Below are 26326 nucleotides of genomic sequence, written 5' to 3' on the forward strand. Positions count from 1 at the left end.
TAATATATTTTTTTGTACTTATGCATAGATTGTAAAAATACATCCAGAAATGTATCATAATTTCACGAATATTTGTCTGTTATGTGAGAGAATGATCTGTTAAAGTCAAATGTAATACTATGGAAAAATATATAAAATTATCAAAAATTAATGAGAATAATCAATCATTAAAGGAGTATTTGAATTATAATTTTGCTGAAAATTTCATGTCACCTAGGTCTGATTCAATAATTCAGAGGTAACAAGTGAAAATATAATTAATAGGAATAAAAACTAAAAAAAACATATTGTGGCGTGTTGGGGGAACAGCTAGTTCTCTCCCATCATGCGTTGGGACATGTGCTGCTGTTTAGATGTTCTTGTTTTATTGCTTATGGTTACGTTACTTTTAACTGTTATCTTGAATGTTGTGTTTACGCCGTGGTGCAGAGTCACTGACAGTTGTTGTTTTGTAGAGCGAGTGCTGTACCATGAGTAACTTCTGTTGTGCTGTTGTTGAACCTTGAGGCACATTGTAGCACCAGCAAGTGTTTTAATAAAGAGCTCTCCCTACCAGCTTGGGGTTGAATAACAATCTCAATCTTTCTCTGTGAGCTTCTTTGTTAGGATTTCTCTGCATGCCATGATATAAGACATTGTGCAGCCACGCTGTGCTAATTATATATTTTGAAAAAGAAATGTAGAGGTAGGAATTGCAATTAATATAAATAACATGACGCTAAGCATCGGCCAATGAATGTGAACTAACAACAACAAGGTCGTTGTTAGATACATTACAGTGATTTAACAACGTTAAATCACTGTAATGTATCTGTCTGTACATATGCATATTTAGATTGTTAAAATACATTCACAAATGTATCATGATTTCACAAATATCTGTCCGTTATTTGAAAGATTGAACTGTTGAATTCAAATGTAATGCTATGGAAAAGCATATAACACGATTCCTATAAGCTTGTGTTACATCACATAAGTATTATTATCATTGCTAGTTAGGGCGATCGTGGCTCAAGAGTTGGCAGTTCGCCTTGTGCTCAGCGGGTTGCCGGTTCGCGCCCCGGCTCGGACACTCTCCGTCGTTGTGTCCGTGGTGAAGACCTACCGCCTACTAGTGATGGCCAAAGGGGCTGATGGTGCGATATGGCAGTCTCGCCTCTGTCAGTCTGTCCCAGGGCATGCAATCCATTATTATTTAAACCAACTGTTAACTGTATATTTCTGTACATTTACGTATTATGATTCATATTGCCACATTCAGTGACCTTGTTTACAGGTAATTTCATTGTTTGATCATGTTAAAATGTTCCTAACTTAATGTCTAAAAGCACTTGGAAAAGGCAGAATCCCGTAAAATTAGTGCAACAAACTCTATTTTCATTACTGAAAATGACCGTATTTTTATGGGACAGTTATTTTCTGTTATTTTACGGTCGTATTTTGGCGCCCCAACTGCCGGAATATTACCGCTTTTTGAAGATTTTTTTTTCCTATTAATAGATGATTTCATTGTTAAATGACATTAACATGTTCCTAATTTAATGTTTAGCGGCACTTGAAAAAGGCAAGATCCCGTGTCAAATTAGCGCAACTAATTGTATTTTCATTACTGGAAATAACCGTATTTTTATGCGGGAGTTATTTTCTGTAATTATACGGTCGTATTTTGGCACTGCCGAAATATCACCGTTTTTTCAAGATGCTTTTTCTAACAGTGTAGCCTGTCTAATTGCTGTTGCTAGTGGTTTTATAAAAACTGCATACAGTGAGGAGGAGAGTGGGCATTCCTGCCTGGTGCTCCTCTGGAGACAGACGCTGGAACATGTTTGGTCATTTGTTATGAGACTGTTGGGGAATTATATAATATTTTTAACCAACTTGTGAACAAGTTTCCAAAATCAAATTTGTGTAAAGTTGCTACTCTATCAACTCTATCAAATATTTTTTCTGCATCTAGAGACAAGATGTGGTTTCAATGTTTTTACCACTAGTGGGTTTTGTCTCGGTGTCACAGAGAAGTTCAACCCTTTTACAATTATATTTTACTCTGCTTGTGTGAGTTGTCTGTCAGACAGGTTTTTCACCCACTTGTCCACAGTGTGGCATCCTTCTCTTTTCTGGCTGCTGAGGACAGTCTCCGTATACAAGTAAGTCATATCTGATTCCTTTGTCCTTTCTTTTTTGCCTGGCCTTAGACTTTTCAGTCTGTGCTAGATGAGCCTTCTCAGTTAATTAAAACATATTTTGAAGAGTATTCTCATCTAGAAGCATTGTCTGTCTCCGATCACTCCTCTGTTGATTTTAGCACATCAATGGTAAAATTTGTTTGTCTCACCTGTTCATTGAGGAGCTGGTTCTGTACCTTTTGGATGATTTTTGTTGTGCAGAGGCCCTAAATTGAATAGCTCATTTGCAGACCAAGGTAAAGTTCTGTTTATTATTTTAGTTTCACTTTCTCCTGTGGTGTCATCATGTTAATTTGTATCAGCTATTTGTTTCCCTTCCCCTCATCACCACTGTGTATTTAGTCTGTGTGTTTCCATTCATTCCTTGTCACGTTGTCTGTGTAACTTCCCCTCGTCATAGAAATCATAGTCAGTTCATGGTCATCTTAGCAGATGCTTAGTTTTCTTTGTTAAGTCATAGTTTCACAGTCTAGTTTGTTTTTTGCTTTGATTTATGTTCCATGTATATCAGCCAAAATAAAGGCTTGCCTTTTGTTGGAATTAATTCTCTCTTCGCCTGTGTCCGCACATGGCTCATCCACACACACTCCACACTGTCTGCCCCCGCAGACCGTGACACATTCCATGTTTTAAAATAAGAATGCATAAGACTAAATGGGGTTATTAAAAATGCCAGTGCATGCTTGACAAGAGATCACTGCTGTCTAATTATGTTGTAGCAGCAACATTTAATATATTACATAAAGGAGTATGTTATATTTATCTGCACCTTTTTTTTTTAACTTTATGCAGCAAGTTGGAGTGTGTGTTATGTCACATTTAAAACCTATGTTTATAGAGTAGCTGTCAGCTGAGATATGTTGACTCAGTTGTGTTAAAGTCTTTTTCCAAAATGAAGCTGATTGAGGGTCTAGAGCAGCAAGATTATTAAGACACCTGATTTCCTCCAAGCTTAATTTGAAAGTGCTACCAGAGTGAAAAGATTAGGCATGGGTGTTGTGAATGAAGGGGTAGGGAACAAGAGCAAGGCCTGAAACAACAGAAGATGCTATAGAGCACTGTAATCATATATTTAGGAGACCCCTGAAATAACATATAAAAGACACCAGACTTAAGAGAAAACATGAAATTACACTAAATGGAATATGAGGAAGGTGATAGCAGCAAAAGTGTGGAAAACCTGGTTACAATAAGATATTATGTCACTTTCTTTTGCTGTAAGTGAAAATGAAATCTTTGAGCTAAATGAAACACTGGACAGAGGAAACAATAGTGGCCAACAAACACCAGGTGCAAAGGAGGGGGAGAGGAATCCTGCAATTTATTTCACACATATTATTCGGTTTCACACTGCTTAATCACACTACTTACGAGTATATATTATTAGCCAATCACAATGATCTGTCTTCAGTAAGCTGATTGTAGAAATCCCCTTACTGTCATGATCAGAGAGCTGGAACACAGGTACATAATGTTTCCTAGAATAATTATACGATTTATGGATGTATTACGCTTTGTAAGGACTTTCATTGTGACAGTGTTGAGTGTTTGACACAGCAGTATGCCTTGTGCACAATATACTTGGGTGGGGGGTTGAACTTCTACAGCCATGTCCTTGAGTTGCAAAAGCCATGATTCATATTGCAGTATTCATGTAGTCTTCAAATTTCATCTGAAGAGCGATAGCTACTTTTTTTTGGTAGTTAGTAGAAATAAAATGCTTTAATTTACTATCATTGATGGTCACCTGTCAGGGTTCCTGGGTCATCGACCCAGTGCTTTCCGTTTTGTTCATGTTCAGTTTATTTTGCCACTGCCTGTTTCACTTCCTGTTTGTTCCTGTGTCAGCTCGTCTCGTGCCATTAGCCAGATTATGTTCAGCTGTGCACCTACCGGTCTCTCATTATCATCCTAATCAGTCTGTGTATTTAAGTCTTCTGTTTCTACTCGTTCTTTGTCGTGTCATTGATGTTATGTCGTCGTTTCCGCCAGCCAGCCACTCAGTCCGTTCGTCCTTCCTTCCTTCCTTCCTTCCTTCCTTCATTCATTCATTCATTCATTCAGTCAGTCAGTCAGTCGTCCAGCCAGCCAGCCATTTCCTACCTCTGTCCTGTTTACTCACGCCATCACAATAAAACACCAGTCTTCACCTACCTGTGAGTCCTGCGTTTGGGTTCCTTCTTCCTCGCCTCAGCAACCCCTGACAGAATGACACGACCCGTGCCACGAAGACACGATTGGAACCCAGCGGACTCGGACCTCTACGAGCGGCAGGAGGCAGCGCTTTCCCGTTGGGCAGAGGTGGTCAGGGGAAAACAGCGGCTCTTCGCGGAGAGAGAGCACGTCTTCGAGGGGACTCGCCTGGCTCTGGGCGGGCCTCGGAGACGCCGCTTTCCCCCACCTGCTGCCTCACCTGCCCCGGAGCATTTGCCGCGGAGAGCGGACGTTTCATGCCGCGTTTCGGCCGCTCCCTCTCTCGCCGCTCCGCTCCTCGTTCACACACCCGCCGCCTCATTCGCCGGACCTCCACCTTCGCCAAGGCACCGCGGCTACGCCTCCCACCTCGGCTCAATGGAGGTTTACCCCGGCCGCTTCCTCTTCCCGGAGAAAGCGGCGCACACGCCGCCATAACACGGACTATTTTCAACAACTCCCGGTGGTGAGTTCCGGTAACTGTTTTCCACCCTCCTCATTTGACACTTCACCCAGATTAACTAATGGACTCATCTCCGACTCATGGGGAGTTTCCCTCCTGGAGGATGTAGACTGGGAAGATTTTTTCTGCGCTGCTCCCGCAAAGACTGTAAATCGTGGTGGCAGAAAAAACAGACCAAACCCTGATAAACCTGCCAGTATCACACACCCGGTCACTATTTCCACACCCGTCACTCAGCCATTTCCCACCAGCACGGCAGCCCAGATTCGGTCTTCCTCCTCAGCCATTTCATCACCTCAGATGACTAGGGCCCGGCCTACACCCACACCAGTACCAGCTCCCAGGAGGAGGGCAGCTGCGACGCAGCCTACCTCCACATCCGCTCTTGTTTCCCGGGTGGGGGTGACTGGTGTCCAGCCACCTCCCGTGCCTGTCCCAGCGCCCAGGCGGAGGGCAGCCTCAATCCAGCCTGGCCTCCCTAGAGGCTTGGAAGAGCTAACCGGTCCACCTGCTACTTCACCTCTTCATCCACCTCCTGATCCAGCTTTTAACGCCCTTGCATTATCCCTAATTAGATTAGCTGACCTGTCCCCTGCTCAAGCACCAGCTTTACTAGCCCAGGCTGTAGCTCTATCTCCTTCGCTAGCTCAGTCTGTAGCTCATCCATTAGCCTCCTCAGTCCAATCAGTTCACACTCCTGCTCCAGTCCAGCCTGTAGTCCAGTCTGCTCCAGTCCCACCTGCTGTTCAGCTTCCACTCCAGTCAGTTCCCTCACCTGCTGTTCAGCTTCCAGCCCCGTCAGTTCACTCGCCTGCTCTCCAGTCTCCTCCTGTCGTCCAGTCTCCTCCTGTCGTCCAGTCTCCTCCTGTCGTCCAGTCTCCTCCTGCCTCCCGGTCGCCCGTCCTCCAGTCTGTCCAGTCTGTTGTCCAGTCTTCTGTAGTTCAGTCACTCATCCACCACCCTGTTCAGTTCCCGGACCTGCAGCCACAGCACCCAGAGCCAGCTGTGAGCTCTCCCGCTCTCCAGCCAGGGGTTTCCGCGCCCGCTGGCCCGGCCGCTCTCCAGCCAGGGGCCTCCGCGCCCGCTGGCCCGGCCGCTCTCCAGCCAGGGGCCTCCGCGCCCGCTGGCCCTGCCTGTCTCCAGCCAGGGGCTTCCGCGCCCGCTGGCCCTAAAGCTGTGGCTCCGTCACCGCCGGCTCCCGTGCCGTCGCCTGGTCCAGACTCAGACTCAGCTTCGGCTTCGGCTTCGCCTAGTCCAGCCTCAGCTTCGGCTTCGCCTGGTCCAGCCTCAGACTCAGCTTCGCCTGGTCCGGCCTCAGACTCAGCTTCGCCTGGTCCGGCCTCAGACTCAGCTTCAGCTTCGCCTGGTCCGGCCTCAGACTCAGCTTCAGCTTCAGCTTCGCCTGGTCCGGCTTCCGCCTCAGCTTCAGCTTCAGCTTCGCCTGGTCCGGCTTCCGCTTCAGCTTCGCCTGGTCCGGCCTCAGCTTCCGCTTCAGCTTCGCCTGGTCCGGCCTCCGCTTCCGCTTCAGCTTCGCCTGGGCCGGCCTCAGCCTCGGCGTCAGCCTCTGCTTCGCCTGGTCCTGCGGCTGCCGCACCGTCGCCCCAGCCACGTTCTGGACGTCATCGCCGGCGCGACCGCCCACCGGACCTGCTGCGCGACCGCCCACCGGACCTGCTCCGCGGCCGCCGGCGTCTCCCTCACGGCCGCCGCCGTCTCCCTCGCGCCCGCTGCCGCCTTCCTCGTGGCCGCCCACCGGACCAGCTCAGCGGCCGCCGCCGTCTTCCTCGCGGCCGCCCACCTGAACTGTCTCGTCTCGGCCGCCGGCCACGCGGCCGCCCACCTGAACTGTTTCTGTTTTGGACTCCGTCCCTCCGTCCTGGGCCCCCTCCGCCCACCCTGTTCTGGTTTTTCTTTCTTTTTGGCCGTCGGGTGCCGGCCTTTGGAGGGGGGGGTACTGTCAGGGTTCCTGGGTCATCGACCCAGTGCTTTCTGTTTTGTTCATGTTCAGTTTATTTTGCCACTGCCTGTTTCACTTCCTGTTTGTTCCTGTGTCAGCTCGTCTCGTGCCATTAGCCAGATTATGTTCAGCTGTGTACTCACCGGTCTCTCATTATCATCCTCATCAGTCTGTGTATTTAAGTCTTCTGTTTCTACTCGTTCTTTGTCGTGTCATTGATGTTATGTCGTCGTTTCCGCCAGCCAGCCACTCAGTCCGTTCGTCCTTCCTTCCTTCATTCATTCAGTCAGTCAGTCAGTCGTCCAGCCAGCCAGCCATTTCCTACCTCTGTCCTGTTTACTCATGCCATCACAATAAAACACCAGTCTTCACCTACCTGTGAGTCCTGCGTTTGGGTTCCTTCTTCCTCGCCTCAGCAACCCCTGACATCACCTACATGTAAAGGTGACTATCAATGATGTCAGCTGATAGGAGAATTACTTAGTGGACTAGCATTAGGATAATGGTGTTTCTCATTAGAAAATGGATTGCTCACTTAAATATTTAAATATAAGATATTCAATTTCATAGCTGCTATACAGTCTTTTTTTTTTCTATGACAAAGATGGGAATTTCTCTGTCTTGCTATAACACATTTGTTTTTCACATAAACACATTGGATTTGTGTATGTTTTGACTTTTATCATGCAATTACAAAAAAATTATTCTATTAGAGACTGAATGTCTAATAAGTTCATGATTACATGATTTTAGTAAATTGAGTCCATTTTTGTGAAATAGAACAGCATGAGAGGAAGTTTTTCCTGTATCCTTTCCCCATTTTTATCTTAGTATATATACTCTACTATTGTGTTTTGGGCTGATTCACTAAAGCCTCAAATTTAGTTCACATGTTCATGAGTCTACAGGGGTCTACGATGATCCAAGTCATCTAAATTTCATCAACACAGACTGTACAGGTCATTGTAGACATCCACAATGTTTTTTTGACCATGTGACTTTTCTGCAGAGACTTTACATTACCAGCTACATGTGCCATGGGCAGAAGACTTCAACTGAACTTCAAAGAAGTATAAAGCATTGATTACACTCTGCTGCAGACATGGACAGGGACAGCTTGAGACCCAACAGCAAAATAGTCATTCCTGTTATATTTCTTTAAAAACCACCACCTGCGGCACATGTGTAGTTAGTGCATTTTAATGTGAATTATCCACAGACGACAATAAGAAAGGCAGGCAGGCACATGTCTGCACATACCCTCACACTCACAAGCTGGGGATTCTATTCATGTCACTCGCACCTGAGAGGGCTCTAGCAGACTTGTAGACCAGAAAGTATAACTGGCTTAAAAGGAATGCTTACTTGGCCTGCCAGATCTTCAATTGGCCTAATTTAAATAAACAACAACACTAATAATACAGCTATAGATTATACCATCAACATCAATGTGTAAAATTAATCATATTTAAGCACTGCATTTGCATGTAAGGGTGGGGTGGCTCTCAGGGTGAGGGTGCTGTCTCACTGAAGAAAATCTTAAGGCTATAATAATTAATTAAATAAGGGAAGAGATGCTGTATTCCTAATATCAGGAGGAAGTAAATTCCAGAGTCGGGGAGCAGAGTGGCTGAAAGCTCTGTTCCCCATAGTGGTGAGATGGGCAGGGGGGACAATAAAGTGAGTGGTGTGGGAAGACCTAAGGGAGCGCGAGAGAAAGCATGCAAATAATGGATAAAAGTACCGAACCCTGGAACACAGAAAAAAAAAATTTATTTAAAGAGTGAGTCTGCCTCCCTGTCCAGTTTTCCACAGTTAGTTAATCTGGACTGGTTTAGCATCACACAGACCTTACTTCCCCCAAGCCTCGCCTCCACCTGTAAAATGACTTTGTGAGCGTAGCTCCGTAATCCTCCACCTACCCAGCAACTTAGGGTGCCTGTTCTGGAAAATACCCAGTGTCGGGTTCCCTGGCTGCCCCTCCAGCCGGCTAAACAGACTTTTTCCTGTGGGCTCTGTTACCGCACTTGTAGTGTGACTCTTGTTTCACGTTTTCATGTTTTGTGACTGTTTAGTGAATTGCTGAGATTCTTCTAGTATAGTTAGTGCTTCATATTTCCGCTTTTGTTCATAGTGTCCCATAGTAATTCACTAGTGTTGTATCTAATAACTCTGAGTTTCTTGCCTGCCATAGAATGAGTTAATTCGCAGTTTCTTAGGTTTGTAGTATTGCACAAGTATTTCAGTTTGACCAACTCCAGAGGTTAGGTTTCTTTCCTCTCACCTTTAGTTAATGTTTAATGTTTTACAATTATTCCCTGTGTGTCACCCTCACATGCCAAAATAAAATCTTGTGTTCACTGTGCCTACGAGGCTCGGTGTGGTGTCTGCATCCTCTTTCCTGTGTCCTCTTCCCTGTCTTGGCCCCCCCGGTCATGAGAGAACAAGCAAGATAAAGCAATAAAACAAAAAGTGATGCTGGCATTCTATAGTTATTGATGAATAATGTTTCTGAAAGTGAAAGCATGGCACGATGATGTTTTTGCTTTTTTGTTTTTTATTCAATAAAATCAAAATTTAAATGCAAATTGAGTAGTTATACAAAAGGGCAAACCAGACAGAAAGCACCATGATAGCAACAACAATGTATGTGCTTGTGCATTCTGCCATGATGAAATATGTCCTAAAATGTTGGGTCTCAGTGAAATGATACTGTACTGCAGGAGAAGGAAATAAAAGCTTTGGTACTGCTCTTACAACTACAATGCTGACAGGGAGGAGAGAATTAACAGTTAGCGTTTAATTAGTGTTCAACATGGTCTTAATGAGTGACTATACAAACAGCATTCCCTGCCCCCAACTGATCACCACCTGGTGGTAAGTTATTAATTATATTAAGGATGCACTAAGAACACCTGGCAGAGGCCCCGGTCCACAAGATCTTTAACTCACACCTCCGACAGAGCTTCAACAGCATTCTGAGGGAGACTTTGGACACTGAGTCCGAATAGACCATGTTCAGCACTTCCATTGCCGAAGCTGCTGCATTGAGCTATGGCCACAAGTAGGGATGGGAATTGATAAGATTTTTATGATTCCGATTCCATTTTCCATTCTGTTTAACAATTTGATTCTTTATCGATTCTTATTTTTAAAAAAGGAGAACACATAGGTCGATTAGCTTAGAATTTTGTTTTATATCTTATCTTTGAACAAGATAGAAATTTATGAGTAGCATGACCTTACAAACCCAACAGTGAGATCTTAAGAGGTCCACAGCCTATGGCTCTTGTGGGGGATTAGAAATTATTTTACTGCTATTGTTAATAATCATCATCATTACCATTGCATTAATAATACAATCTGCAGTATTGATATTGCATTCAAATGTTTAAACATATTGGTACCCAATTAGCCTTTATTACAGGTGCAGTTATAACCACTCTAAACTGTTGAGTTGAATCTATAATCCTAAATGCTTTTGAATGCTTGTTATAATCTTAAATGTGTACGTGCTGGCCTTCTGTCTGATGGAAAAGGTTACAAGTTGAAACTGAGTGCAGTTCATGATGACACAAACACACAGTAGACTTTATTTCATTTATAGGTGAGAGGTTAATCATGTTTGCCTGTAACTCTAAAATTGTCTCTGTAAAAGAGGAATAGTTTCTTGCTGTCTCTGCAAACAGAGGAACAGTTTGGTTTTCCAGACGGGAAGTGAAAGTCAGATGACAGGAAGCATCTGCTGTGGAGATGGAGACAATGTTATTTTAAACTGTATTAAGTCATTGTGGTTTTGAAACCTATGTATGAACTGTATCTGAGTGACGTTTAGGGGTGTAGTAAATTTAAGCCCAGAAGGTATAAAACACCTGCTTATGCTCTGTAAGTTGGGGATCGGCGCTGTCTGCGTACAGCGGGCGATCTTCCCACGCGTGTCATTAAAATCATCGTTTGACTCCACCCGGCCGGACCAGTGTTGTTATTATGGAAGTTGATTACCTCCTCTACCCCTCCTCAATATTGAACCTTAACACTCTTCGATGGGGTGCCACGAGGTCCCCAGAAAAAGTTGTAAATGTAAAATAATAGTAAAATAATTATTCTTCTGTAGCAATAACAAAGTATAACATAAATTATTCTGTGGCTGTTATACAAGAATGTCCAGTAACATTTACACTCTCCTTTTTAAAAGTATATATGAGCTGAACACTCAAAAATAAAGCCAGCAAATAATACAATCAGCTCAAGTCCGATGGAACTGTGCACTGTGCAATTCATCAACTATGGAGAATTAAAGATTCTTTTGCAGAAATATAAGCATATCTTCTTTGTCAGGAAGGATATGTGATCTTTCTGGACTCTCCAGCTGTGGAGAACACCTTCTCAGACGGGGTGGAGGATGCCTGCACACACAGAAACCTTTCAGCCAGTCCTGACAGCAGGGGCAGAGTCTCTCTCTTGCTCCACCACCATAGGGTGGCGTTATCCTTGCAGGGGATGGGGGTTAGGCTTCTATACTGCTGGATTTCCTGATCCACTCTCTGGGCCAGGGAAAGAACGGGCTGCCGTTGTTGGAATGACTGCAGCTCGTTGTCCTCCTCTTCAAAGAGTTCCTCCAAGGCCGCTTTTTTTTTTTTTTTTTTTTTTTGCTTTACTGGTAGTGCCTGAAATTAAATGGACATAATAAAAAATGAAGCAAAAAATGAAAAATCCATGACATTTAAATTATTATCACAATGAACTAAACTTACATAGTCTTCTTCATCCTCATCTTTATCTTCGAACAACTCTCCCTGTGTGAGTCCTTGCTCCAGGTGCTTGAGTAGAAAGTGACAAATAAACAAACAAATCAAAGTACCACGGATCCATAGATGAAAGGTATCACTCTCACAATGGAAATGTGCTACAATGAAAAATGAACTGTCATATTGAAATACCTCATCTCCTGTCCCAGACTTCATCCTTTTCCACTTTGGATTTAAATCGGAGGTCCAAGACAGTGGCCTCCTCCATGAATCTCTGGATATCAGTGTCCTTAAATTTTAAAGGGAGGAAAATGTGACATCATGACTATCCTTAAGTATTTATGACTGTCATTTTATTTATGATAAATGAATCCTAGTATCGTTTGGAAAGATCTTTCCAAATGATGACGGATGATGATGGCAGCAGCAGCCGTTCTTCTCTGGGTGAGTAGCTTCGTGTGTAAATTACGGTGAGTAGGCTAACCACGTTATTAAATTAATGCACATAAGGTGAACTAGCAAACACTGTCGTAGTTACATGTGGCTGTCTTCTTGATGGCAGATACTCCCTTCACCCTGGCCAAAAAGGCTAAAATGACCAAAGAAAAAGTGAAAAACAACTAAACATGAGAGGTTTTTGGACAAAGTTTGTGTTTTTTCCATTGTTTAAGCACTGCTTCCAGCCAAGAGTGATACCATATATGCCCTTAGCTTGAGAAAAGGCTAACATTGTTATCGTTTTACAAAAAAACACAGCTAAACATGAGAGGTTTTAGGACAAAGTTTGTGTTTTCCATTGTTTAAGCACCAGTTCCAACCGAAGCAGGTATGTTATATCAACAGAAAAGGCTAACTTGGTTATCATTTTGCAGAAAAAAGAGACTGCTAACTGCTAATAAAAGCACAAGAGATTTTTGGACAAAGTTTGTGTGTTCCATTCTTTAAGCACAGGTTCGAGCACCGTTTAAGTACCAGCACCGTTTCAAAAGTACCAGTTTGGCACCGGTATCGGACAAAACCTAAACAATACCCATCCCTAATTATCAACAGTGGCTGCCACAACCTTGTCTTTGATACCATACTCCTCCAAGATCTCATCAATCTCCTCTGCTACAGCTATCCCTGCCTGTGCCTGGTACACTGGTTTGGTTTTGAGGACTTTTTCTTGAGCCTGGCCATTCCTGACATAATGCAGCTGTGAGGTAATGATCTTGACTAAAACTTGTCCATCCATCTGCAGTGATGGCTACCTTCAACTAGAGATGGCACGATACCACTTTTTTATGTCCGATACCGATACCGATATCATAAATTTGGATATCTGCCGATACCGATAGTAATCCGATATAGTGTGTTTTTTAATCAATAAAATGTTTTTTTAATATCTTGCTGCATTTTGTATAAGTTTATACTCAAGTTTAAATAAATAACAACACTAAAGCTATTCTGTTATACCTGTATGTAAAAAATACACTGCGCCCAAAATATTTCATAGTTCAGCAATACTGATCAATCTAATAAACGTAAACCTACTCCATCCTCCCTATTCTGGTATTTTAAAGACTACTTAGCAGAAATATTAAGCAACCTAACTAATAGGGTTGCAAACTCTCAGCAAAAAAAAATAGGGAACCACCCCCCACCCTCCAGCTCATGATGCTTAATCGATGTAATCAAATTTAATTTGATGCAGGGGGAAAAATGCACAGAAAGAATTTATTTTTCAAGAATAATTAAATAGATTCAACATCTTTCTTCAACAGAATTGCAGACTGCACAGATGGTATCTTCCCAAAGGAAAAAGTAGTATAGCTTACTAGGGTATATTAGACTTAACAGTTACTATATACAGTAATGGACTTCTATATATTTTACATCAGATTAAAACTTTTGGTGTAAGAGTCAGATAATTATTTATTAAAAGCTAGACATTTTAAATGAGAACAAGAAAGAAAAGTATGTCTTTGTGCCCCCTTTTCCCTGTTCATGCCCTATCGGCCCCCCTGGCTAAATCCGCTAAAGAGGGTCACCACACTTATTTGTGTCATTGCTCTGACCCTCTCTAGCAGTCTTCTGGCTCAGCCAATCAGACAACAACAAATTTGCTAGATCCGCCCCTGCACAGTTACCAGCTGTCAGCTACGTAGAAAACGATCCTGGTCTAGAAAGTAATATTAAATAAATTCTAACAACAGCTTATCAAGCTTAATAGTGCTGATGTTGTTCAGTCCTCTTTCTGGTGAGAAGTGGGCCAAAAACTAAGAAGAGAGACGGACTCGCGACAGAAAAGCCGTTTAGCTGATCATTAAGCAGTTTCAAGATTGAAGTAGCAGCAGGAGAGAGAGAGAGAGAGGCAGTCGCTCCATATAGCTGTTGTTAAGCTCAAGGTGGGAATGCTTTACAGACATTCAGAGATTAACTTACACACTTGCTTTACTTCTCTCTGGGAAAACTTCCTCGGAGATGAAATGCTGGTTTGGTAGCGAGGCTACAAATACACACAGCCGCTCTATCACGTGATGCATACTGCTGCGACGTGCTATGGTTATGAGCCGAGTTACACCGTGTAGCAAGTTTTGTGAGGTGCTTTTTTGATATTTAATGGATCGGATTACATTTTTTATTTCTCGCCGATATCCAATCCAGTAATTTGGGTCAGTATCGGACCGATACCGATACGTAATATCGGATCGGTCCATCTCTACCTTCAATACATGTTTCAGGTCAGAAATCAGATTTGCCTTTTCAACTGCATACCAAGCAGGGATCAAGTGGTTGGTTAAACTGTCTCTGTTTGGGGCTTTGTACTTGGGGGTCAGAGTCTTTATCATTTCTCTAAAAGATATACAAATGGAAACGGATGAAACATCTGGTAAGAGGAGAACCTGCAACTTTGACATTCCCTAACTTAGCCTACAACTAAACATATTCACTTACCGAAACTCGGGGGCATCTACTGTGCCTTTTACCAGAAAAACTTAGTCACTACTCTGTGACATTCGTCTATCCTGGCCTGCATCATTTTACTTTTCCCTGCCTCTGTGAAAGGAGAAGCTACCGGTAGACTGCAGCAAGAACTGCCAGCATCTGAGCCAGCCAGACTCTGCCTGTCTCTCTCTCGTCATGGTCATCTAAATGCAATGCACAGTAATAGCAGGTTTTGCAATAAGGCAAATCACGCTAACAAAATATGCAATGTTAGTTGATTAATTACCGGCCGTATTAACGGGAGAGGTCATGCAAACGTTACCGCTGCTGCTGGGTTGAGCTTCACTAGTTCGGAGCGGATCAAAAACACGACATTCATTTAAGGTTATCTCGTGTTTTGTGAGCAAATGCTTCTGCATATTTGTAGAGTGAGCGTTTGAGCGTTTGTGCCGCTTAGGCACCATGTTTCCTAGTGGGTAAAACACGCTACGCAATGTGGTGACATCATCGATAGGGGAATCGTTTGCAAAAATGGCAAACAATTCCAAGGTATTGAAACAGTGGGAACCGGTTCTCAACAAGGACCGGTGCTCGATTCCTATCCCTAGCCATAACGTTGTTGGTGCCTGTCGTAGTGGTAACCCCCAAGCCAAATGATGGACACCAGAGGTAAAGGACGCCACCAGGCGGAAGAAGGAGTCTTATCGGGCTTGGTTAGCCTGTGGGACTTTGGAAGAACTTGATAGGTACCAATAGGCCAAGCGGAACATGACTCAGACAGTGGCTGAAGCAAAAACTTGGGTGTGGGAGGAGTTCGGAGACACCATGGAAAAAGTATTTTGGACTGCCTTGAAGAGATTCTGGCAAACTGTCAGGTGACTCAGGAGAAGAAAGTGGTGCTCTACCTGCACTGTGTAGAGTGTGGTTGGAGCACTGTTGACTTCAACTGAGAACATTGTCGGGTGGGGAAAGAAATGCTCGAAGTATTCCTTCCATCCCACTGCCACGTCTTCCACGGAGGAAGCAGAGTTTGGGGATGAAGGGGATGACTTGTCTATCTCTGGGGTAAGGTCACTGAGGCAGTTAGACAACTCCTTGGTAGCAGGGGCCTGAAGGCTCTGGATGTTGGTGGCAGGGGCCTGAAGGCTCTGGATGCTGGTGGCAGGGGCCTGAAGGCTCTGGATGTTGTAGGGCGGTCTTGGTTGACACACCTCTACAATGTTGCATGGAGATTAGGGGTGATACCTTTGGATTGGCAGACTGGGATGGTGGTTTCCACAGGGTTTGTTCCAACTATAGTGGGATCAGACTCCTCAGCCTCACTGGGAAAGTCTATGCTGGCAAGGAGAGTCCATCTGTTAGTCAAACCTCAGATACAGGAGGAACAATTGGCTTTTCATCCTGGTCATGGAACACTGGACCAGCTCTTTATCCTTGCTTGAGGCTGCATGAGAGTTTGTCCAACCAGTCTAGATGTGCTTTGTGGACTTGGAGAATACATTCGACCGTGTCCCTCCCGTGTGGGTGGCGCTTACCTATTTCTATGGGCTATTTGATCCTTATACAATGCTGCAGGAGCTTGGTCTGCATAGATTTAGCAGCATAACATCAGCAATTTCAGTCTTACAATCTCCTTTAAGAGGGCAATTCGCCATTCAACCCTAGCATAGTTTTTACTGCATAGGGACCTCCATCCTGACTTCTAACAACATTGGTCATAATCAGTAGGTCAACCCCGAAATTTATCTCCAAGACATTAATATGTTGTAAGTGTGGTCAACTGTTGACATTTTCCTGTTGGGGAATGTTGCATCGATGAACGGGCATGCTTTTCTGTGTAAATAAATCTGACAATTCATAGTAGTTCTCTAAATCCAATTCAACTACTTGCAATTCTGAGATGATATGGCTACTGACCATTTTCTATTGACCCATTGTACATAAGAGAATGCCAGTTTTCCTTCAAAATGATGCTGAACTCCCAGGATCCAGAAAAGTATATGTTATCAGTTACTGGTGGCCTTTCTTGGACTTCACTCGCTGGGATTATGGAGAGAGCACTGTTTTGCTCACTGACCCCAGTAACACCAGTGCTTTGAACAGAATACAGAGACCCTTCATGTGATGGTTCTCCTTCTCCTTTAGTTTGAACTGAAAAACTTTCTCCCTTCTTGGGGAGTTTCTGATTACACGAGACATTTCCTACAGTCCTTGCTTCATACAGCTAGAAAATACACCCCATTCTCTTTCAAAAAGGAAAATCTTTCACTGTGCAATGTTCCTTCAAATGAAGGACACAGATTTAACATATGCCCAGCTCTACAAAACAAGTAGACTTTTGCTACACCTGAACCTTGTTCTCACCTCAATGCAGGGTCAACCTCCCTTTTCACTTTTGACACAGCAGTAGCAAAACTCCTCGTCTTAGTTCTAGGGCAAAACTGAGACTTTGTATTCCTCGCCTCCTTTTTGATGGTTGTTGGAGGATCTTCACTTGCCTTTCAACAAACTCAACAAGATCCTCAAAAACCCCTTTACAGTGAATCCTTTACTGCAGATTACACACATTCTTCAATTTATCCCTGAGTTTATAGGGCAACCTTTTTTATAATTGTTTGCATGTTAGCAGAAACATTCAACTCAAGCAGGGACTCAGCATCTAACATTGCATTACAACATTGCCTCAATAAAAACCCACATTCCTGAAAACCTTTTACATCATTGAATTTTGTAGGAGGCAATTTCCAAACCCTTTAATTATAGGCAGAAGCGATTTTCAGAGAATTGCCAAAATTTTTGTGGAGCTGTGGAGGTAAACACAGGCAACACGAGAGCTCTTGATTAACACTCCTGGTTTATTGCTCATCACCACACAACGGAATACTTTTCACTCCAAAACACAGCAACAATACTTCCTGTTGTTGCTTTTCTTTCCAAGGAGCTTGGAAAGAAAAGCATCTGGACTTCTTTAAGTTGTTTGAAGATGTTTCAGTTCTAGGGTCAAATTGTGGAGAGTCCCAGATTTAAGCCCTATGGGAGTGTCCCTTCAAGAGGGACAAAGGACCCCCTATTGATCCTCTTCCTAATCACACGAGCCAAAGTGTGAAAATGGGTGTAGGTCACAATCAGCCAAGGTTTCTGATGAGTTTATTGTGTAACCTAGCCCCACCCTATCATGTGATTTCCTGAGGTTAGATGGCCCAGGATGTGAGTGGGCGTTAAGGTGCCTGAGAAGGAATTTCAAAACTAGATTACGGATGGCAGACAGCTGGTGTCGTAAACCACCACCTCTGTTCAAAGATGGCCGTTCACAGTGGACATAGATGGCTGTTTGGTCTCTCCAATGTAGAGGTCTGGGCATTCCTCACTACACTGTACAGCATACACTACATTGTTAAGTTTGTGTTTAGGCGTTTTGTCTTTGGGATGAACCAGTTTTTGTCTGAGTGTGTTGCTGGGTCTGAAGTAAACTGGGATGTTGTGCTTGGAGAAGACTCTCCTGAGTTTTTCCGATACACCGGCTACATAGAGGATGTTGTTGCATTTGTCTTTCTTATCCTCCTTAGCTGGTGTTTGGTCTTCTTTTCTGTGCATCTTTGCTGACTTGCTGACTTGATGAAACACCAATTAGGAAAACCACATGTTTTAAGAGCTTCCTTTACATGTGTGTGTTCCTTCTTTTCCCCTTCAGACTTAGAGGGAACAGTTTCTGCCCAGTGTTGTAAGGTCCTTATTACTCCAAGTTTGTGTTCCAGAATGTGGTGGGAGTCAAAGAGGTTGAGGTTTCCATTCTCTTCAATGCACACAGCACAGTCCAGGAATGGCAAACAGTTATCCTTTGTGTCTTCCCTGGTGAACTTGATGTTTTTATCCACAGCGTTAATGTGAGCAGTGAAGGATTCCACTTCTTATGTTTTTGATTTTGACCCAGGTGTTGTCTACATATCTGTACCAGTGGCTAGGTACTCTCCCTTTAAAAGAGCCAAGGGTCTTTCTTTCCACTTCCTCCATGTGAATGTTGGCTACAATAGGTGACACCGGGGAGCCCATGGCACATCCATGCTTTTGTCTGTAGAAACCCTCATTGTATATGAAATATGTGGTGGTAAGGCAATTCAATTCAATTCAATTCAATTTTATTTATATAGCGCCAAATCACAACAAATGTCGCCTCAAGGCGCTTCATAGATACAGAGAAAAGCCCAACAATCATATGACCCCCTATGAGCAAGCACTTTGGCGACAGTGGGAAGGAAAAACTCCCTTTTAACAGGAAGAAACCTCCGGCAGAACCAGGCTCAGGGAGGGGCGGCCATCTGCTGCGACCGGTTGGGGTGAGAGAAGGAAGACAGGATAAAGACATGCTGTGGAAGAGAGACAGAGATTAATAACAGATATGATTCAATACAGAGAGGTCTATTAACACATAGTGAGTGAGAAAGGTGACTGGAAAGGAAAAACTCAATGCATCATGGGAATCCCCCGGCAGCCTACATCTATTGCAGCATAACTAAGGGAGGATTCAGGGTCACCTGGTCCAGCCCTAACTATATGCTTTAGCAAAAAGGAAAGTTTTAAGCCTAATCTTAAAAGTAGAGATAGTGTCTGTCTCCCGAATCCAAACTGGAAGCTGGTTCCACAGAAGAGGGGCCTGAAAACTGAAGGCTCTCCCTCCCATTCTACTTTTAAATACTCTAGGAACAACAAGTAGGCCTGCAGGCAGAGGTCTATCAGTGTGCAAATCTGATTGGGAGTGAAGTTGGTTCTATCTTCCAAGGAGCTGTCTTCTTGTAGTCGTTTTCTGACAGTCTCCACTGCCTCCGTGGTAGGCATGCAAGTGAAGAGACATCAGAGGACACCATAGTTTCATCTGGATCCAGAGTAAGCTTCTGGACCTTGTCGGTAAAGTCAGTGGTGTTCTTGATGTGATGTGGGGTGTTCCCCACAAGAGGTGCTAGAATGGTAGCAAGGTGTTTCGAAATGTTGTAAGTGGCTGAGTTTATGCCTCTAACAATGGGTCTGAGTGGGACACCTTCTTTGTGGATCTTAGGAAGTCCGTAAATGCAGGGTATGGTATCCCCTGGGTATAGGCGATGATAGGACAAAATCATTGAAAGCCCTACATATCACCCGTGACATTATTCAAACTGCGAAAATCTCTGCATGGCCACCACCAACCGTCTGATTTGGGCACCATGTGTAGCGGAGAGGCCCAGGCACTATTCGAGCGCTGTACGATACCGAGGCGCTCCATGGTTGCAAACTTTTCCCAAGCGATGGGGAATTTCGTAGGTTTGAGGAGGCGCGCCTGTGCAAATACCGGGGGACCAAACATGGTGATATAATGTTCAACCCTGTGTTTCAATTCAATTCAATTTCAATTCAGTTCAATTTTATTTATATAGCGCCAAATCACAACAACAGTCGCTTTATATTGTACATATGTCTGTGTACATATGTCTTTATATTGTACAGTATATCCTATAATAATAGATACAGAGAAAAACCCAACAATCATTTGACCCCCAATGAGCAAGCACTTTGGCGACACTGAGAAGGAAAAACTCCCTTTTAATAGGAAGAAACGTCCGGCAGAACTAGGCTCAGGCAAGGGTGGCCATCTGCTGCGACTGGTTGGGGTGAGAGAAGGAAAACAGGATAAAGACATGCTGTGGAAGAGATACAGAGATTAATAACAGGTACGATTCAATGCAGAGAGGTGTATTAACACATAGTGAGTGAGAAAGGTGACTGGAAAGGAGAAACTCAATGCATCATGGGAATCCCCCGGCAGCCTACATCTATTGCAGCATAACTAAGGGAGGATTCAGGGTCACCTGGTCCAGCCCTAACTATATGCTTTAGCAAAAAGGAAAGTTTTAAGCCTAATCTTAAAAGTAGAGATAGTGTCTGTCTCCCGAATCCAAACTGGAAGCTGGTTCCACAGAAGAGGGGGCTGAAAACTGAAGGCTCTCCCTCCCATTCTACTTTTAAATACTCTAGGAACAACAAGTAGGCCTGCAGGCAGAGGTCTATCAGTGTGGAAATCTGATTGGGAGTGAAGTTGGTTCTATCTTCCAAGGAGCTGTCTTCTTGTAGTCGTTTTCTGACAGTCTCCACTGCCTCCGTGGTAGGCATGCAAGTGAAGAGACATCAGAGGACACCATAGTTTCATCTGGATCCAGAGTAAGCTTCTGGACCTTGTCGGTAAAGTCAGTGGTGTTCTTGATGTGATGTGGGGTGTTCCCCACAAGAGGTGCTAGAATGGTAGCAAGGTGTTTCGAAATGTTGTAAGTGGCTGAGTTTATGCCTCTAACAATGGGTCTGAGTGGGACACCTTCTTTGTGGATCTTAGGAAGTCCGTAAATGCAGGGTATGGTATCCCCTGGGTATAGGCGATGATAGGACAAAATCATTGAAAGCCCTACATATCACCCGTGACATTATTCAAACTGCGAAAATCTCTGCATGGCCACCACCAACCGTCTGATTTGGGCACCATGTGTAGCGGAGAGGCCCAGGCACTATTCGAGCGCTGTACGATACCGAGGCGCTCCATGGTTGCAAACTTTTCCCAAGCGATGGGGAATTTCGTAGGTTTGAGGAGGCGCGCCTGTGCAAATACCGGGGGACCAAACATGGTGATATAATGTTCAACCCTGTGTTTCAATTCAATTCAATTTCAATTCAGTTCAATTTTATTTATATAGCGCCAAATCACAACAACAGTCGCTTTATATTGTACATATGTCTGTGTACATATGTCTTTATATTGTACAGTATATCCTATAATAATAGATACAGAGAAAAACCCAACAATCATTTGACCCCCAATGAGCAAGCACTTTGGCGACACTGAGAAGGAAAAACTCCCTTTTAATAGGAAGAAACATCCGGCAGAACTAGGCTCAGGCAAGGGTGGCCATCTGCTGCGACTGGTTGGGGTGAGAGAAGGAAAACAGGATAAAGACATGCTGTGGAAGAGATACAGAGATTAATAACAGGTACGATTCAATGCAGAGAGGTGTATTAACACATAGTGAGTGAGAAAGGTGACTGGAAAGGAGAAACTCAATGCAATCATGGGAATCTACGGGCAGCCTATGTCTATTGAAGCATAACTAAGGGAGGACTCAGGGTCACCTGGTCCAGCCGTAACTATATGCTTTAGCAAAAAATTAATGTTTTAAGCCTAATCTTAAAAGTAGAGATAGTGTCTGTCTCCCCGAATCCAAACTGGAAGCTGGTTCCAGAGAAGAGGGCCCTCCCATTCTACTTTTAAATACTCTAGGAACAACAAGTAGGCCTGCAGTGCGAGAGCAAAGTGCTTCAATAGGGTGATATGGGTTTCGTCGTCATGTTTGAGAAATTTGGTAATCTTTGCATAGCATTCTGTTTGAAGCCTTTCAAATTTACTTTTCAATGCCTTAGCAGTAGGTTTCACTTGTCTTTTCTTTCGATTAACATCAACACATTCCATTAATTGGTTTGCCTTCATTTTTCTTTAAACCCATTAGAAATTCAAGCATTAAACTGCACCTTATATGCCACACAACTTCATTCTGCAACATAAACTTAATGACATTCAATTTAATAAACCTTGACCACACACAGTTAATTGGAGAAAGGTATCCCCCATTAATCTACCTACTAAAATTAAACTGGCTTACTCACCCTAGTCTTCTGTGCATACTAGCGGTGGGTATTGGAACACAACCAGTTGTATGAAGCCAGACGTTTATTCTAAAGGCTATATGTGCAAAAGCAACACCGAGCCATGATTATCAATAAAAAACAAATGAACAGGTAACCCTCTTATTACAATATCAATAATCTAATATAAAACGTATAAACCTTTCCTGTTGACAAGATGTTGGGGCTGCTGCATAACCAACGTCTGCAGCAGCCTAAACATAGGAATACTGACGACCTGCACAAATAAATACATAAAAAGAACTTCTGAGATGTTTTTATGTCTTTTTTGCTCCAAGCAACTTGTTCTCTGTGTGCCTTTCTCTTGTTTGTATACATTTTCTTTTTCTCTTTGGTTCTTGGCGAAGGCGGTTGCACTTTTCTCCTCTCCTCTCCTCCCTTATCTTCCCTGCTTAGCCTCTTGTGTCCTTGTCCAGTCTTGTGTATTTTGTATTACTTTTCCCTGGAACACTCTCTCACAGTCTGTTCTCTAAAACCTAAAGAGGAATTATGGATTTGATCAACTGGTCCCTGAATGCAATTGACACCCTTTTCTCAACGAGAAGTCTGGGCTTGGGTGAGCCTGAGTGTTGAAGATATCTAGCTATTTGGAGCCATGATAACAGGGTTCTTGCTGATCGGAGCTGGCTTGGCCCTGGCTTATTGAAGATTAAAGAAAGTGGAGTCGGCTGTTCAAAACCCCACAAGGCTGCCCGCTGGGATTGAATCGATGGGACGAGTGGTAAGTTCTCAAAATGGGCTCATTGAGCGCAGCACGGATAAGATCTTGGAGAAGCTTACGGCTGCTGTGAACACTCAGAATAAGATCTCTGAGCGAAAATTTGATTACACCTTGGAGAAGCACTCAGAATAAGACCTCTGAGCGAAAATTGATTACATCTTGGAGAAGCTCACTGCGGTCGTGAGTAGGGATGGGTATCGAAAACCGGTTCTTGTTGAGAACCGGTTCCCAGTGTTTCAATTCCTTGGAATTGTTTGCCATTTTTGCAAATGATTCCCTTATCGATTCCAGTCGCCCCGAATGACGTCACCACGTTGCGGAGCGTCATTTACCTGGCAGGAAACACGGCGCCTAAGCGGCTCAAACGCTCAAAAGTTTGGTTTTGCTTTACGAGAATGGATGACAACAGGGCAACTTGCAATACTTGCAAAGTAGATATTTCATTTAAGGGAGGAAACACTACAAATATACAAAAGCATTTGCTCACAAAACACATGATGACCTTAAATGAATGTCGTGTTTTTAATTCCGCTCCGGACTCGTGAATCTCAACCCAGCAGCAGCGGTAACGTTTGCACGTCCTCTCCCGTTAATGCGGCAGGTAAATAATCAACAACAGTGCATATGTTAGCGCGATCTGCCTTATTACAAAACCTGCCATTACTGTGCATTTAGATGACCATGATGAGAGAGACAGACAGAGTCTGGCTCAGATGCTGGCAGTTCTCACTGCAGTCTACCGTTAGCGTCTCCTTTCAGGCCAGGATAGACGAATGTCACCGAGCAGTGACAAAGTTTGTGGTCAAAGGTTTGCACCCATTTGCCACAGCAGATGATTTTCGGTAAGTGAATGTGTTTAATTGTAGGCAGGGACATTACTGGATATTCTTGTGTAATTGCTACAGAATAATTGATGTTATACTTTGTTATTGCTACAGAATAATATTTATTTTATTATTTTACATTTACAATTTTTTTTCCTGGGGACCCTGTGACACCCCATTGAAGAGCCGTAGGCTGTGGATCTCTTAAGATCTCACTGTTGGGTTTGTAAGGCCATGTTACTCCTAAATTTCTATCTTGTTCAAAGAGAAGATATAAAACAAAGTTCTAAGCTATTTGACCTTAGTGTTCTCCTTTTTTAAAAAGAATCGATAAGAGAATCGATAAAGAATCGAATCGTTAAACAGAATCGAAAATGGAATCGGAATCGTGAAAATCTTATCAATACCCATCCCTAGTCGTGAGTTCTCAGAATCTGCTCTTTGAGCACAAGAAGGACAACATCACGGAGCGTAAGTTTGATAACATCATGGAGATGCTCACATCTCTCCAACAGGAGATTGAGAGACCAGTGTCGGACTGTTAGAACAGCTTTGAAATTCACGAGTTGTTCGCACTAAAGTAAAAACCACCATCGCTTCATGCGGCTACCACTTCGGCGCCAGCCAGGATCTCAAGGCTGGAGCTGAACAAAAACACCCTGATAACAGACTGTGCTTAGACTGTTCCTCCCCTATGCAAGGCCACCTGGGTTGGCTGGAAGACTGTTTACTTAGCCTGGCAGGGCGAAGGACACTGTCTCAGCTGAACTATGGACACGCACACACATACATATACTGATACTGATAAACACTCACTGACGCATCACCCTCCCTATCCAACGCCACCTCCAACGCTTACCTCCCCCATGATGTGGACATCGGGTCAGCTGGAGGCGCAGTCGAAAGATTGCAGCGGTCCCAGATCAGATGTACACACTGGAACTGCCTTCAGTGAGCCCTTTCTGCGAAGTCGCACCTGTCGTTCCAATCCCAGCGGGCAGCCTTGTGGGGGTTTGAACAGCCGGTTCCGCTCTCTTAATTCTCCGATAAGCCAGGGCCAAGCCAGCTCCGATCAGCAAGAACCCTGTTATCATGGTTCTGAATAGGTAGATATCTTCAGCGTCCTCGATCAACAGTCCCGTATTGTTTTTGTTTCATTGTGTTTTCTGTTTGTCCATTCATCCTTTTGTATAAAATGTTCTAAAAAGTTAAATAAACTACAAAAAAAACCCCCTCAAAACCAAAGAAATGACCATAGAACTTTGGCTAAATGATCTGGCATAGATAGGTGATGACATGATTAGAACCTGCAGCATGTTCAGTCATAATGACAGGTTAAGTTCTTGAGTTATGAAGTATTTTTTTCTTTTATTTTTTTGTTTGAATTATTGAAGTTACTGAATAAGGTCTCTTCTTACTTTAGTGACAAGCGGTATACATTACCATACTCAGTGTTGGGGAGTAACGGAATACATGTACAAGCATTACGTATTTAAAATACAAAATATGAGTAACTGTATTCCATTACAGTTATTGTTTTAAAAGGTGGTATTCAGAATACAGTTACTTTGTTGAAATAAATGGATTACACAGCAGCCTTTTCCTGTTTCATATGTTAGGCTATGCCCTCTCTATTTTTGGTAATTCCACGTGGGTAGAAACCTAAACAAAACACGCATTAAGAGGCTCTAATGTCTGTGTCTCAATCTTGCGGCCCATGTCACCTCTACTTGCCATGATGCCACATCGCTTGAAGTGAAGAAATATTTTTAAAAACTATTTTTCAAAAAATTATTTAATATGAAGGCAATAGGCAGAGTGTTACAGGCATAGCCCTAAAGAATGTAGCCTCATGGGCAGTGTAGTCTGTGCTGCAGGGAGAATGGACTGCCATACCCATTATGTGTCTGTGAGCGCCAGGGAGGGAGTAAAAGGAGAGTCTACAAGTACAAGTTGTCACTGACCAGAAACAGGAGATGGAAGCATGTAAATATAATAATAACCATTGCAGCCTAAAAGAGTGCCTGACAAGCCCAGTTGTAAGTAAGCTATTAAGACTTGACTGTACACTGTGTTCGTGTTTTCCTCCGAAACAATAAGTTCCGTTGGAGCAGCCTTTCAACACCTCTCTCTGTCTCTCACTAGCAAAGTTGACCCAGGCAACAAAGTAAAGCTAATTTTCGGCCACGAGCCCGACACGGAACCCAATGTACTAGCCAGAGGTGTCTTTACTACGGTTTGGAGCCGAGTACCTGTTTTATATATGCGCGGAATAGTTTTCTATAACAAATCGCTGGAAAAAGTGCAGTCTTACCTAATGTCAACCCACTGTTACTCATTTTATATTAAATTTTAATATATACAGTGGGGCAAAAAAGTATTTAGTCAGCCACCGATTGTGCAAGTTCCCCCACTTAAAATGATGACAGAGGTCAGTAATTTGCACCAGAGGTACACTTCAACTGTGAGAGACAGAATGTGAAAAAAAAATCCATGAATTCACATGGTAGGATTTGTAAAGAATTTATTCGTAAATCAGGGTGGAAAATAAGTATTTGGTCAATAACAAAAATACAACTCAATACTTTGTAAC

The 26326-nt window shown here is 43.3% G+C and overlaps 1 pseudogene; it reads right to left on the reverse strand.

Annotated features, from left to right (window-relative positions):
- Positions 1–12583: 12583 nt before the first annotated feature.
- On the reverse strand, positions 12584–21115 carry LOC118455584 (uncharacterized; annotated as a pseudogene).
- Positions 21116–26326: the final 5211 nt, after the last annotated feature.

Source organism: Neolamprologus brichardi, chromosome 20, assembly GCF_056152115.1.
Source record: "Neolamprologus brichardi isolate AB-2024 chromosome 20, ASM5615211v1, whole genome shotgun sequence".
NCBI lineage: Eukaryota > Metazoa > Chordata > Actinopteri > Cichliformes > Cichlidae > Neolamprologus > Neolamprologus brichardi.